At 47.7% G+C, this 13374-nt stretch overlaps 1 pseudogene; it reads left to right on the top strand.

Annotated features, from left to right (window-relative positions):
* The first annotated feature begins 9123 nt into the window (after positions 1-9123).
* Positions 9124-10704, top strand: LOC138102725 (uncharacterized; annotated as a pseudogene).
* Positions 10705-13374: the final 2670 nt, after the last annotated feature.

Below are 13374 nucleotides of genomic sequence, written 5' to 3'. Positions count from 1 at the left end.
ATCTCTGCCCCGATGGCCTGAGGCATCAGGGGCCCATCGAGCTAGGAACAACTCTCCCTTGTGTTTCCAGTCCAAGTCTACCTGTGACACTTCTATCTTTGCAGCCTGATCTACCTGCCTGTTGTTTTGGTGTTCTTCATTAGCCCTACTCTTGGGGACATGAGCATCTACATGGCGGACTTTCACAACCAGCTTTCTTACTCGGGCAGCAATGTTTTTCCACTCTTCAGCAGCCCAGACTGGTTTTCCCCTACGCTGCCAATTAGCTTTTTCCCACTTTTCTAACCATCCCCACAGAGCATTGGCTACCATCCATGAATCAGTGTAGAGGTAGAGCTTTGGCCACTTCTCCCTTTCAGCAATGTCCAGGGCTAGTTGAACAGCTTTGAGTTCAGCGAGTTGGCTTGATCCACCTTCTCCTTCAGTAGCTTCGGCAACCCGTCGTGTGGGACTCCATACGGCTGCTTTCCACTTTCGTTTCATCCCTACGATGCGACAAGAACCGTCGGTGAAAAGAGCGTAGTGTGTGTCTTCTGATGGCAGTTGGTTGTACGGTGGAGCTTCTTCAGCACATGTCACTTGTTCTTCTTCATCAGTGAGACCAAAGTTTTCACCTTCTGGCCAGTTTGTGGTTATTTCCAAAATCCCAGGGCGATTCCGTTTTCCGATACAGGCGCGCTGTGTGATGAGAGCAATCCATTTGCTCCATGTGGCATTGGTGGCGTGGTGGGTAGAGGGAACCTCTGCTTTGAACATCCACCCCAGCACTGGTAGTCGGGGTGCCAGGAGGAGTTGTGCCTCAGTGCCAATTACCTCTGAGGCAGCTTTGATTCCTTCATAGGCTGCCAAGATTTCTTTCTCTGTTGGAGTGTAGTTGGCTTCAGACCCTCTGTAGTTTCGGCTCCAAAATCCCAGTGGTCGACCTCGAGTCTCACCAGACACCTTCTGCCAAAGGCTCCAGGACAGGCCATGGCTCCCAGCTGCAGAGTAGAGCACGTTCTTCACTTCGGGTCCTGTCCTGACTGGGCCAAGGGCTACCGCATGAGCGATTTCCTGCTTGATCTGGGCAAAAGCTTGTTGCTCTTCGGGGCCCCAATGGAAATCGTTCTTCTTGCGGGTAACCAGGTAAAGAGGACTCACAATCTGGCTGTACTCAGGAATGTGCATCCTCCAAAAGTCTACGGCACCTAGGAAAGCTTGTGTTTCCTTCTTGTTGGTTGGTGGAGACATTGCAGTGATTTTATTGATGACCTCAGCGGGAATCTGACGCCGTCCATCTTGCCACTTCACTCCCAGGAACTGGATCTCTCGGGCAGGTCCCTTGACTTTGCTCTTCTTGATGGCGAAACCAGCTTCCAGGAGAATCCAGATAACTTTCTCTCCTTTCTCAAACACTTCTGTTGCGGTGTTCCCCCACACAATGATGTCATCAATGTACTGCAAATGTTCTGGAGCCTCACCCTTTTCTAGTGCAATCTGGATTAGTCCATGGCAGATGGTGGGACTGTGCTTCCACCCCTGGGGCAGTCGGTTCCAGGTGTACTGCACACCCCTCCAGGTGAAAGCAAACTGAGGCCTGCACTCTGCTGCCAGAGGAATGGAGAAAAATGCATTGGCAATGTCAATAGTAGCATACCACTTCGCTGCTTTGGACTCCAGCTCATACTGGAGCTCCAACATGTCCGGCACAGCAGCCCTCAGTGGTGGAATCACTTCATTCAAGGCACGATAGTCCACAGTCAATCTCCATTCTCCTTCAGATTTGCGCACAGGCCAAATGGGACTATTGAAGGGTGAGTGGGTCTTGCTGACCACCCCTTGGCTCTCCAGCTCACGGATCATCTTGTGGATGGGAATCACAGCATCTCGAGTTGTCCGGTACTGTCGGCGATGCACTGTCGAGGTAGCAATTGGCACTCTTTGTTCTTCCACCTTCAGAAGGCCGACTGCAGACGGGTTTTCTGATAGCCCAGGCAAAGTGTTCAATTGCTTACTGCCCTCTGTCTCCACAGCAGCTATTCCAAAAGCCCACTTGAGTCCCTTTGGGTCTCTAAAATACCCGTTCCGGAGGAAGTCTATGCCCAAAATGCACGGGGCCTCCGGGCCAGTCACAATGAGATGCTTCTTCCACTCAATTCCAGTCAGGCTCACCTCAGCTTCCACCAAGGTCAAATTTTGTGATCCACCTGTTACACCAGAAATAGAAACAGATTCTACCCCCACATGCTGCGATGGAATTATCGTACACTGCGCACCAGTGTCAACCAAGGCATCATATTTTTGTGGTTCTGATGTACCAGGCCAACGAATCCACATAGTCCAAAAAACACGGTTTTCCCTGACCTCTACCTGGCTAGGGGCAGGGCCCCTCTATGCCTGGTTATATTTCTTTCCCTGGGCCTGTATCTTAGAGGTTCCTTCATGGGAATTGGACATGCCATCATCTTTTCCATCATTTCCAGCAGTTTGGCTACAGGCAACTGGAGCTACTTCCTTTTTGGTAGATCCTCCTTTCTGAGACTTGCGCTCCTTCAATTCACTCACTCGTGCTGCCAGAGCAGAAGTGGGTTGTCCACCCCACTTCCTCATGTTTTCCCCACTGTCACACACGAAATTCCACAGCTCACTTCGTGGGATGTGCCTTCTCTCTGGGGAACGTCCGCGGAGAAGGCACTCTTTAATCTCCTGGAGACTCTTCTCCATCTTCTCTTCCATTTTCTGCACATGTGTTTCCACAGGTGTGATTTTTGCATGTGTTGGGCCATGCACAGAGTCTGCATATGCTCGGAGCTTCACTGCCATATCCTTCACAGTCTCATTTGCACCGTAGTCCGGTTTCATTATTGCTAAAGCAGAAGTGTATTCTGGTGGCCCAAGGTGTATGAGTTTTCGCCACATGTATGGAATAACTCTGGCCCGGTCTGGACTCCTCAATCCTGGGTCATTTGCAAAGACAACCTCTACCACCCCTAGTTCTCTCAGGCGTTGGATCCCTTGCTCTATGGTCTTCCATGGGGTTTGCTGCATGTAGAGATCATCTCCACACATATATCTTTCAGCCACGCATGTTAAAACTCATCTCCAGACACTGGTAGAATCAGCCCCCCTTTTCATTGCTTGGTCGATCACTGGATCATGTGACAGGGATCCCAAATGCCTCGCTTCAGCACCGTCCAGCATCACATCATCACCTGCCGCATCCTAAATACGGACCATCCAACTTATTATGGATTCATCGGACCATCGGGTGTAATCCTTTCTTAGGCTGTGAAGGTCCTTTATGGACATGGACTCAGTAATGGTTTCTGTGCCTGAGTCAGTTGGTGGTTTTGAGGTTCCTTCCCCTGCTTCTTTTGAGGTCCCTTCCCCTGCATCATCATCATCTTTCACTGGGCGATCAGTTTTGGTGGTGTGCTTCTTCCTCGTGACAGGAGCCACTGTCAGTGGCTTAGACTCTCCATCTGGTTTGGGCTTGCTGTCTGGTTTATCTGCAGCCTGAGTGACTGGGGTGTCTGCAGGCTTTGCTGATTTATCTTCCTGTCTCTCTACCTTTACCTGCTGCAGTGTGCGATAGTCATATGCCAAAGCCCAACATATTGCAAGGAGCTTGTTCTCATTGGAATTGTCATTGTATTTCTCTTTCAGATATTTTGCCACCTCAGCTGGTTTCTGAACTTGTTCAGGGGGAAACTTGCAAACCACTGGGTCAGAGAATTTCTTCAAGATTTGGCCCATATCCTCCCATTCCCCACACCACTCAGGATTTTCCACCTCTGGGTCAGGTGTCTCAGCAGTCACCCTGGAAATCTGAGCTCTTATTCTAGACAAGCTGCGAGACATATGGAGGAAGCTTATGAGATACAATACGAGGAAGGTGGTCTCTTTAACATCCAGGGGGAACTGAACATTCTCAAAAGATAACCTATCAAATTTAAAGGGAAGGGAAACTCCGACTCCTCCTCCTCTAACAATCTGGGTGCAATTACTAATAAATTCCCAAAACAGGCTACTGAAGCTAGGACTGGGGTTAGGACGGAGAAACCACTTATCATACACACTTGGAACAGCTGCCTGTACCTCTGTCAACTTCTTATAAATCATTATCACCGAGCACAAGAAAATAGAAATCCTGATTCGTCTCCCTGCTCTGTAAAATTTACATATCAGGGACAAGATTGGAGCAAGTTGTGGATAGGCAAACAACCCTAGGGACCAAAAAAAAACCAGTACCTCAATGAAGCCTAAGGACCAAAAAGACATGAGTACATCAAGCCAGAGAGACATTATGAACTCAACCACCATGGTGATTACTTTACCCCAACACAGAATAAGTAAATTCAAACCAAAATGTAATTAGCACCATTTTTTCACTTTCCTTCAAGCCACGCAGTTGGGCGCCACTAAATTTGTTCCACTTTGGCCAAATTTAGAAATATATCCTCTGAGAGAAGGCACAACTACCCCTTCCCCCCCCCCAGGTTCGGGAAAAAATAAATTTTCCTCGAAGGAAAGTGAAGAAGATAAAACTATTTATTTACCAAACACACGGGAAAAGGAAAATAAGGCTAAATAATAAAATGTTTCACTGTGGAGGAAAAAAACCTGGGAAAGTGTTAAGAGTCCTCCCTTTGGTCTCCTCGGAGCTGGGGCTTGGGCCAGGGCCAGGCCCTCTGTGCCCGGTGGAAAGTCCTCCCGATGTGCTCTGAGGTTGAAAAAAACAGTCCAGTATAAAAGGGAGAAAATCCGGAATTCCAGAGAAGGAAAAACAAAGTCCAACTCTCAGTCTCTCTCTCCGGAGAACAAGAAGCTGAAACAACTGGCCAAAAGCTGACTGGAAAGCAGCAAGCCGAGTGCTTCCTCGCTCTCCTCCCGCAGCTGAAAAAAAAACCTGCTATCTCTGTGTGACCTTGAACAAGCTGCAAACTGCCCTGAAAAAGTTTTGCTCAGTTTTTTCCTTCCCCCTCTCAGGCTCAGTTTAGAGGCACAGAAAGGCACAAAAATTAATTTTGGGCATAGGCAGCGATATGGGATACACATCATAACGTCACCCCAAGACACCAGTAGAAGAATGCGGAATACCCAAAGTATGGTTTACACCCCATAGGTGCAAAACCTGCCGCGTCTTCTGTGAGACGTAGACGATAGCGGGGGGGGGGGGGTGTCCCGGGTACAGGGGAACCAGCCGGAGACACGACACGAACACCAATACGATTTGAGCATCGTGCTCCCCTATATTGTTTACTTACACCAAGTTATACTTTGCAAAGTTCAAGCCCCTTTCCCATGAGAAAGCCTCTAAGCAGCGGGGGAGCTGACTAGTGTATACCTTTTCCCAAGGCTGTTCAAGGCTGCCGGCTAGCAGGTGCCTTGCAAGCCTATCTTCAGCCTGAGGCCCCGTCAGGGGTACTTCTGCAACAGCCCTGGGATGCCCAAGCTCCCCTGGGGTATCATATGCTCCCGTTCCACAAGGAATTCCTCTACATATCCCCCGTTTTCTTTTTGGGCGACCCAGGCCTGGTCGATGATCTTTCGCAGCCCCGCTTTAAGGCAAGAAAAAATGCACCCAAGTACTATTAAGACTAATATAACTACAAATAGCAATCGGCAACCTTCTACTACCAAGGTACGTAGCCATCCAGTGATACCCAGACTCTTAAGCCAATCTCCAATAGGGTCGTCTGTCTCCTGAAGGTTGTGTAGGCCTCTCTGGAGGTCAGAGAGGTGCTTGTGAATTGAGACAGAGTGGTCAGAAAGATTCATACAGCACATACCCTGGAACTCTTCACAGCCGTGGCCGTGAGCTAGTAGTAGAAAATCAATGGCTGCCCGATTTTGTAATACTGCATGCCTAACACTAGTAACATCTGCACTTAGCTCGTCAAGCATCTGGGAAGTTATGTTTAACTCATCCCTTGCCCAGCAAGCAAGTTTATGTGAAATTGAGTGAGCCCTGGCTGCTGAAGCACCAGGTACAAACATAGATGCTAGCCAAATTATGCCATGACTCCAAAAGACAGGCTCTTCCTTTCTTTACATTGGAGCTCATGGATTGAACGCCGCACCCTGGTTTTAGTGCAGTGGGTGATATTTAAGAGTTGATGCAGACTTGGATGGAACAGGTGAGTTTCCCTAAGTAGCACAGTCCCCCATGTGGGCTGGCTGGAACCCCATTCCACACGCGGTCCCTGCATATTAAGAACGTACCACTGGGGAGGCGTTTCGGGGCTTGACCCATGAGGTTGATTCAGTAGTAAATTGCTTCGGACTCGTAGTTTCTCAGAAACCAGTCTGCAAGAGGGTCAACAGTGGCCCAAAGGTGCCTATTAACATTTAATTGACTGGTAGTGGGAGGCTCGAATGTCATATAACCATCCCCAGTTTGGTTTGTGGAACCCAGTAGATCTAACTCTTCTGGTGTTCCCATGGTGACATTGATGCTTTTCAAGAATGCACCTTGCCAGCAGGCATGCTGCTATGCAGGCTTGAGTCCGATCAGCCCTGAACACTTGCCATTGCCTGTGGCATTCCCTATCAGGGAGCTATTGTTTAGCATCCCTTGGAAGTCTTGCAGCTTAAAATATGGGACCCCGATTAAACAGGTGCGAAATGGGTCCCCTGGCGTGGCTAGGCTCAGACACATGGAGTCTTGCCCCGTTAAATCAGCTAGGGTGACCCACACGTTTTGTCTCTTTTGGATTGCTGTCAACATTGCGTGGGACCCGGTTAGGATGCTTACGAGAAGCAAACCTCTCAGAATGTTTGCAGGTCCAGCCCTGCTTTGTTGCTTCCCAATGCTCAGGGGCCACCACATGCTGCTGCGGGACATGAACCTGTGTGCTACTCTCTCACCCTAACACTGCAACACTCCGTACTGCCTTTACTCGATCTAAATGGGCGGACAGTGGATCGAAAATGTTTGCCAATGCCCTTGTCTCAAGACAGTCAAAAGAATTCCCCACTCTTTCTCTGTGTCTGGTGCTATACGCAAGAATCTACACAACTCCCCTTCTTGGTTCCACCTTCGGAGAGGGTTCCCCGACACCCACCACAAGTCACTAGCAACCACCCAAGGCAGCTGTTACGTTCGCCACAGAGTCTTGCTATTTCTCCTGCTACGGAGAGTGGTGGATCTGGCAAGTTCTCAGCCCCTTCACTCAGCTGCGTCTGCAGCCTCTCCCAAGGCTTCTCAGGACAAGGGTCCCGGAATTCCAGCTGTCGAAGTAGTGGCGTCACTTTCCTCAGGAGCCGATGCTGACTGCGCCTTCTCGCTTTGGGGTCTTGTATGCATCACACGGCACCACTTGCTGGGCACCCACAATGGTCCTTCTGGGGAGGAAACACACATATATCCTTGACCGTTAAATAGCACTGGGCTGGGACCCTCCCACAAACCCATTTGAGGGTTACGGTATGACACACTTATTCCTGGAAGGCCCCGCTCGATTCCCCTATGAACTGTCTGATGATGGATTGCCACTGGAGGCTCCTCCCTATTCCCGGCCAGAGAGAGGAAGTTCAATGTAAACAGCACCTTGCTTAACCGCTTACTTGGTTCCATCTCTCCCCCTTTCTGTCTGCCCAGATATTCTTTTAGTGTACGATGGGCTCTCTCTACCACTGCCTGACTGGTGGGCAAGTGTTGGATCCCTGTGATATGTTCTACCCCCCACTGCTGCATCAATTTTGCTAGGCGACCACTAGTGTATGCTGGCCCATTGTCCATTTTGATCTTTTTGGGTACCCCCATTACTACAAAGCACGAGAGCAGATGCTGCTCCACATGCAATGCCTTCTCTCCGGTCTGAGCGGTAGCCCACAGGAAGTGTGAAAAGGTGTCAATTGTTACATGGGCATAGCGCTGACGACCAAACTCAGGGACATGAGTGACGTCCATTTGCCAGGGTTCGAGGGCTTTCAGACCCTTGGGGTTAACTCCCAAACCCAACCCCGGGCCGCGATGGCTACATGTAAGAGATGGTCCAAAGATCCCTCATCTGCCTCACGATCATCGCCGAGAACAGAGACTGAGCACAGGAGTCCTGGCCTGGCTGAGGTGGGATGTCTGCCGAGTGTTGCCTACGGGTGTGCCCACTGGGAACTGGTACGCATTCCTGAGGAAAATTAGTGCAGGTAACAATGGACTGCGCCGTTCTTGCTGCCCAGGTGGGAAGGACTGCGCTGAAGCGGAAAGGAACGACCTGTCCTGCACACCTGTCCTGCACACCGGTCTTGTGCGTCTGTCCTGTACCTGTTTCCCAAAGCAACGGACTCCACAACAATGGCTGTAAATTTCCCAACCTCTTGGCCAGTTGCCCCTCGCTTCTGAAAAGGACTATAAAGGGACTTTCTGAAATAACCAAGTCGGAGAGATCTCCCCCACGGAAAGAAGACGAATCTATTGGCGGAAGACCACGAGGACTTCGTCTCATCCGTTGGTAGCTATTGCCCCCCCCCCCCCCCCCCCCTTTTTCTTTCTCCCTACTTTGTGTTTCTCTCTCTCTCTCTCTCTCTCTCCTTTTCTCTCTTCTATTGCATTACTGTGTTGTGGGCACTTAATAAAGGTGCACTGTTTTGATTTAAACTGAAATTTCTTGTGTCCTTTTTACACTCTGAGATGTATAAAAGAACCATCACGACCCCCGCTTGCATTAGCGGATCGTGACATTAAACTGGCGTCACGGACAGGATCTGACAGACAGAAGGGGTTGCAAGGTTGTGTGTAGTCTGTAATAGGGGAAGGACGTTTCGCTCCAGCCGCACCTAGCCCGACACCCCAAAAGGGGTGAGCGGTGTCTAGAAAGCAAGGGGGGTGACTCGAATTTCCCGCAAACTGCACACGCCTAGGTAAAAAGCACCCCATACTCAGTTGAGGGCTCTGTCTTCAGATTTTTCGCAAAGGATCTCTTAGTGTAAAAGGGGGAACTGTGTTTTTTGGTGTGTGCATGAATTTGGACTGCTTGGTGTAGTGAAGAGACAACCATAAGTAACTTAAGGAGTACCTCCCAAGCAGATTTGGTCTCTTCACCCACCTAGGGAAGTGAAGGGAGACACAGCGAAGCTGTGTGTGCGTCGCAGTGTGTAATTAACTTTACCTCCTTGTGGTGGTTTTGATCCTGTCATAAAATGACTGAAAACCCCAGTGCAAAAGTTAAAGCTGCGTTTTATGCTCTGCTAGCAAAACATAATGCCCGTCCCTCTCCAGGAGGGGAAGAATGGGCTCAAAATAACTGGTTTAATTTGGATTATGTGACTGATAGAGTATGTTCTTTACAACATGAGACTAGATTTAAATTTGGCCGAAATAAAACCATAATCTGCTCTGTTTTAGGGGCATGCCTTGTGGCAGCCATAGATCATCGCTTAAAGCGATGTACTGAAGAGAAAGCGATCATAGATTCCCTTCAAAGCCTAGTGGAAATTTTACAGAAACAATTAGATGAAGAAAAGAATAGAAATCATTTGCTAGAGGCTGCTTTAAAAGAGGAATATTTTAGAAATTCGAAAAATGCTGACTCACCAAAAGAGAGAGAGGAAAAGGAAACTCCTCACATTGACTAAATATACCCCCCAAAAGAACTAATACTAGTAAAAAATTGTGGAGAAAACTGCTGCCCTCATGTGAGACCTCTAATTAAAACTGAATATAATTATATCAATGATGAAGATTTTGAACCGCATATCACCACTAAACAAATACCATACACTGCTGTTGAATTGGCTAGATTAAAAAAGGAGTACAGGCGGCTTCCCCATGAATCTGAGACAGAATATGTCTTTCGAGTGTCTCTCACCGGAGGAGACCAAATTCAATTAACTGAACAGGAGGCCAGTGGATACTGGGGACATGGAGTTTTCTTGACAACAGGAGACAAACGTGGCACGTGGTCCCTGACTCAGCGCGCAGCTTTCTGGGCCGGGGGACTCAATCCTTTAGAAAGGGGAGACCCTTTAGCTATAATTGGTACCCCCGATCAACTCCTAGAAAGTGTCCACAAAGCTGCCTGTTTGCAAATGATCCATGAAAGAAAATTAACTCCTGGATATGAATCCCCCATGCAATTACCTGTTAAACCTGCACTGATGACCCCTTTAATTCGAGGCCTTCCAGAATCACTCAAACCTACAGCAATTGCCCTTCAAAAAACCATAGCAGCTGTAGGTCCCGTAGAAAGGCTGGATAGATTCCTTGGAAACCCAAGCGACCAAACTGGATCTACCGATCCTGGGTTTACTCCCTATTCAACCCCCTCTCAGCCGCCAGGTTCACAATCGAATTCACCTGCTGGTGATCGCAAAGTTTGGACATGGAGTGAAGTTGCAAAAGATCTGATTGATTACAGTAGAAAATATGGACCTATAAAAATTCCAGAAGAAAAATTAGACAAAACAAAAGGTGTCAGGTACATTCGGGCTCCTCATGGCGAAAAGCCAGAAAATGTAAAACAGATCTCTAAACGTCAGCATTGGTGGTTATTAGGCATCAAAAAGGGGGTCCCCAGAGATGTGATGGACGGCTTACCCCTTGATAAATTGAGTAAGGTAGTGTCTAACTGGCACTGCCGAAAACCCGTTCTACCAAATCCATCAGTTCAACCCAGTGCACCCCTCCTCCCTCAGAATGTGGGCAGTGAGTCAGACCAACCACTCCCTCAAAGTCTGTGCAGTGAGCCAAAACAACCTCTCCCTCAAAACCAGGGAAACTAGACCCTCCGTCTCTTGTCAGTGAGCGAAGAGACGGAGCATGGGTATACCTGAGAAGGCTCACTAAAAATAAAAAAGGAGATATAATGATCACAGCTATTACAGGCCCTAAACGGCCACCTGTAACTTTTCTGATTGACACTGGGGCACAAATTTCTGCGCTGACAAAGAAAGATGCCCAGAGATGTGGAATTGTCCCAACAAAGAACCGATATTGTGTTTTAAATGACTTAGGAACGACAGAATCTATGAATGTAGCCCTAGTTAAGCTCATTTTACCTGGGGAAGAAAATCAACTCTCTATTAATATGGTGATTGGAGATATCCCAACCAATCTATTAGGGATGAATGCCCTCGTTGGGAGGCAGTGGGAGGACTCAGAGGGTCTCCTGTGGTCTTTTGGCACACCACGTTTTAACATCAGACTGCTCGAAGCCGCACCCTCCCTACCATTCAGCAAAGTAACTAATGTGAAACAATACCCCCTCCCCCTGGGTGCCAAAGAGGGCATCAAGCCAGTGATACAGGAGCTGCGAGAACAAGGAGTAATAGTTAATACTCATTCTCCTTTCAATTCTCCAGTGTGGCCAGTGTGAAAGCCTAATGGGAAGTGGAGGCTGACAATAGATTTTCGCAGGCTAGATGCCAACACAGACCCTCTCACAGCAGCTCTCCCAAATCTAGCAGAATTGATAACACTAATTCAAGAAAAAGCTCATTCAATTATGGCAACTATAGATGTCAAAGACATGTTTTTTATGATACCTTTACAGCCAGAAGATATGGACCGTTTTGCTTTCACATGGGAAGGACAGCAATACACTTTCACTAGGCTTCCCCAAGGGTACAAACATTCCCCCACCCTGGCTCATCACGCTTTAGCCCAAGAGTTAGACAAAATACCCAAAGCTGACAATGTGACTGTTTATCAATACATTGATGATATCCTTGTGGGAGGAGATGAAATAGAAGAAGTGAGAGATACCCAACAGAAAATAATCTCCCACTTAGAAAGCCTTGATTTGCAAATTCCCTCAGAAAAAATCCAAAATCCTTCACATGAAGTGAAATTTTTGGGAATTTGGTGGAAAGGAGGTATGACATGTATCCCACCTGATACCCTAACCTCTTTAGATCAGATTAAAATGTCTGAATCCAAAAAAGATCTGCAACATGCTTTAGGATTATTAGTGTTCTGGAGAAAACACATCCCAGATTTTTCCATAATTGCCCAACCTCTTTATAACTTGTTAAGAAAAGGGATAAAATGGGAATGGACTGCTTCTCAAGAAGAAGCATTGCAATTGTTGATTTTTGAAGCAACAGCTCACCAAGCCCTGGGCCCTATTCACCCTACAGATCCTTTCCAGGTGGAATGGGGATTTGCCTCCTCAGGGTTGTCAGTACACATATGGCAGCGGGGTCCTGAGGGTCCGACGAGGCCTGTAGGTTTTTACTCTCGTGGCTTTAAAGATGCTGAAAAAAGGTACACTACATGGGAGAAAGGATTGTTTGTGGTTAGCTTAGCTCTCATAGAAGTGGAGAAGATTGCACGACAACAACCAATTGTTTTGAGAGTCCCTTTCAAAGTTATTAAGGCAGTCTCTACTGGGACCCCCCCACCTGACGGGGTGGCCCAGAGGGCCTCAGTAAGGAAGTGGTATGCTCAGATTGAACATTATTGTAGCATCTTCTCAGTAACTGAAGGAGCTGTAAAAAATCTGGCAATCCAAGAGACCGAAAACTTGAGTAGCAGCCAGGACAAACCTGCCTCAGCCATCAAAGTAGCCCCTCCTTTTTCCCCCGAACAGTCAGCAAATTCTTGGTTTACAGATGCTTCTGCCAAGCGAGAAGGAAAGGTGTGGAAGTACAAGGCTGTAGCCCTCCACACTTCCTCAGGTGAACGAATTATCACAGAGGGGGAAGGCAGCACGCAAGTTGGCGAGCTGATAGCTGTTTGGAGTGTTTTCCAACATGAGGCACAGAATACTTCTCCTGTCTGTATCTACACCGATTCCTATGCTGTGTTTAAGGGATGTACTGAGTGGCTTCCTTTTTGGCAGCAAAATGACTGGGAAGTTAACAGAATCCCAGTATGGCAAAAGGAAAAGTGACAAGAAATTCTAAATATTGCAAGTCAAGGGAATTTTGCCGTGGGGTGGGTAGCCTCTCACCAGACAGATGGAAATGCAGCAGGAGAGTGGAACAATAGAGCTGATGAATTAGCAAGACTAAGTCCTTTGAAAAAGGACCAGATTACAGAGGACTGGGAGCACTTATTAGAATGGTTGCATGTAAAAAGACAACACACAGGTGCAAAAGATTTGTACAAAGAAGCCCTTGCTCGTGGTTGGCCTGTTACCAGAGAAATGTGTAAAACATGCATATCAGCCTGTGAACAATGCCGCAGACGACTGGAAAGACACCCTTTAGAAGATGACCCTCTGCATTTAAGAAAGGGTAAAGGCTTATGGGATGCGTGGCAGGTAGATTATATTGGCCCCTTTAAAAAGTCAGGAGGTAAACACTTTGTACTGGTAGGAGTAGAGATAATATCTGGGTTAGTCCAGGCCAATGCCTTTAAAAGAGCTACAGGAGATAACACTGTCAAAGCATTGCAGGGATGGTTTGGAACTTTCCCAAAACCACAAGAAATTCAATCTGATAATGGGT

Source organism: Aphelocoma coerulescens, assembly GCF_041296385.1.
Source record: "Aphelocoma coerulescens isolate FSJ_1873_10779 chromosome W unlocalized genomic scaffold, UR_Acoe_1.0 ChrW_unloc_scaf_1, whole genome shotgun sequence".
In the NCBI taxonomy this organism is placed as follows: domain Eukaryota; kingdom Metazoa; phylum Chordata; class Aves; order Passeriformes; family Corvidae; genus Aphelocoma; species Aphelocoma coerulescens.
The sequence above is the reverse complement of the archived record's forward strand: the minus strand, read 5'-3'. Positions and strand labels throughout refer to the sequence as shown.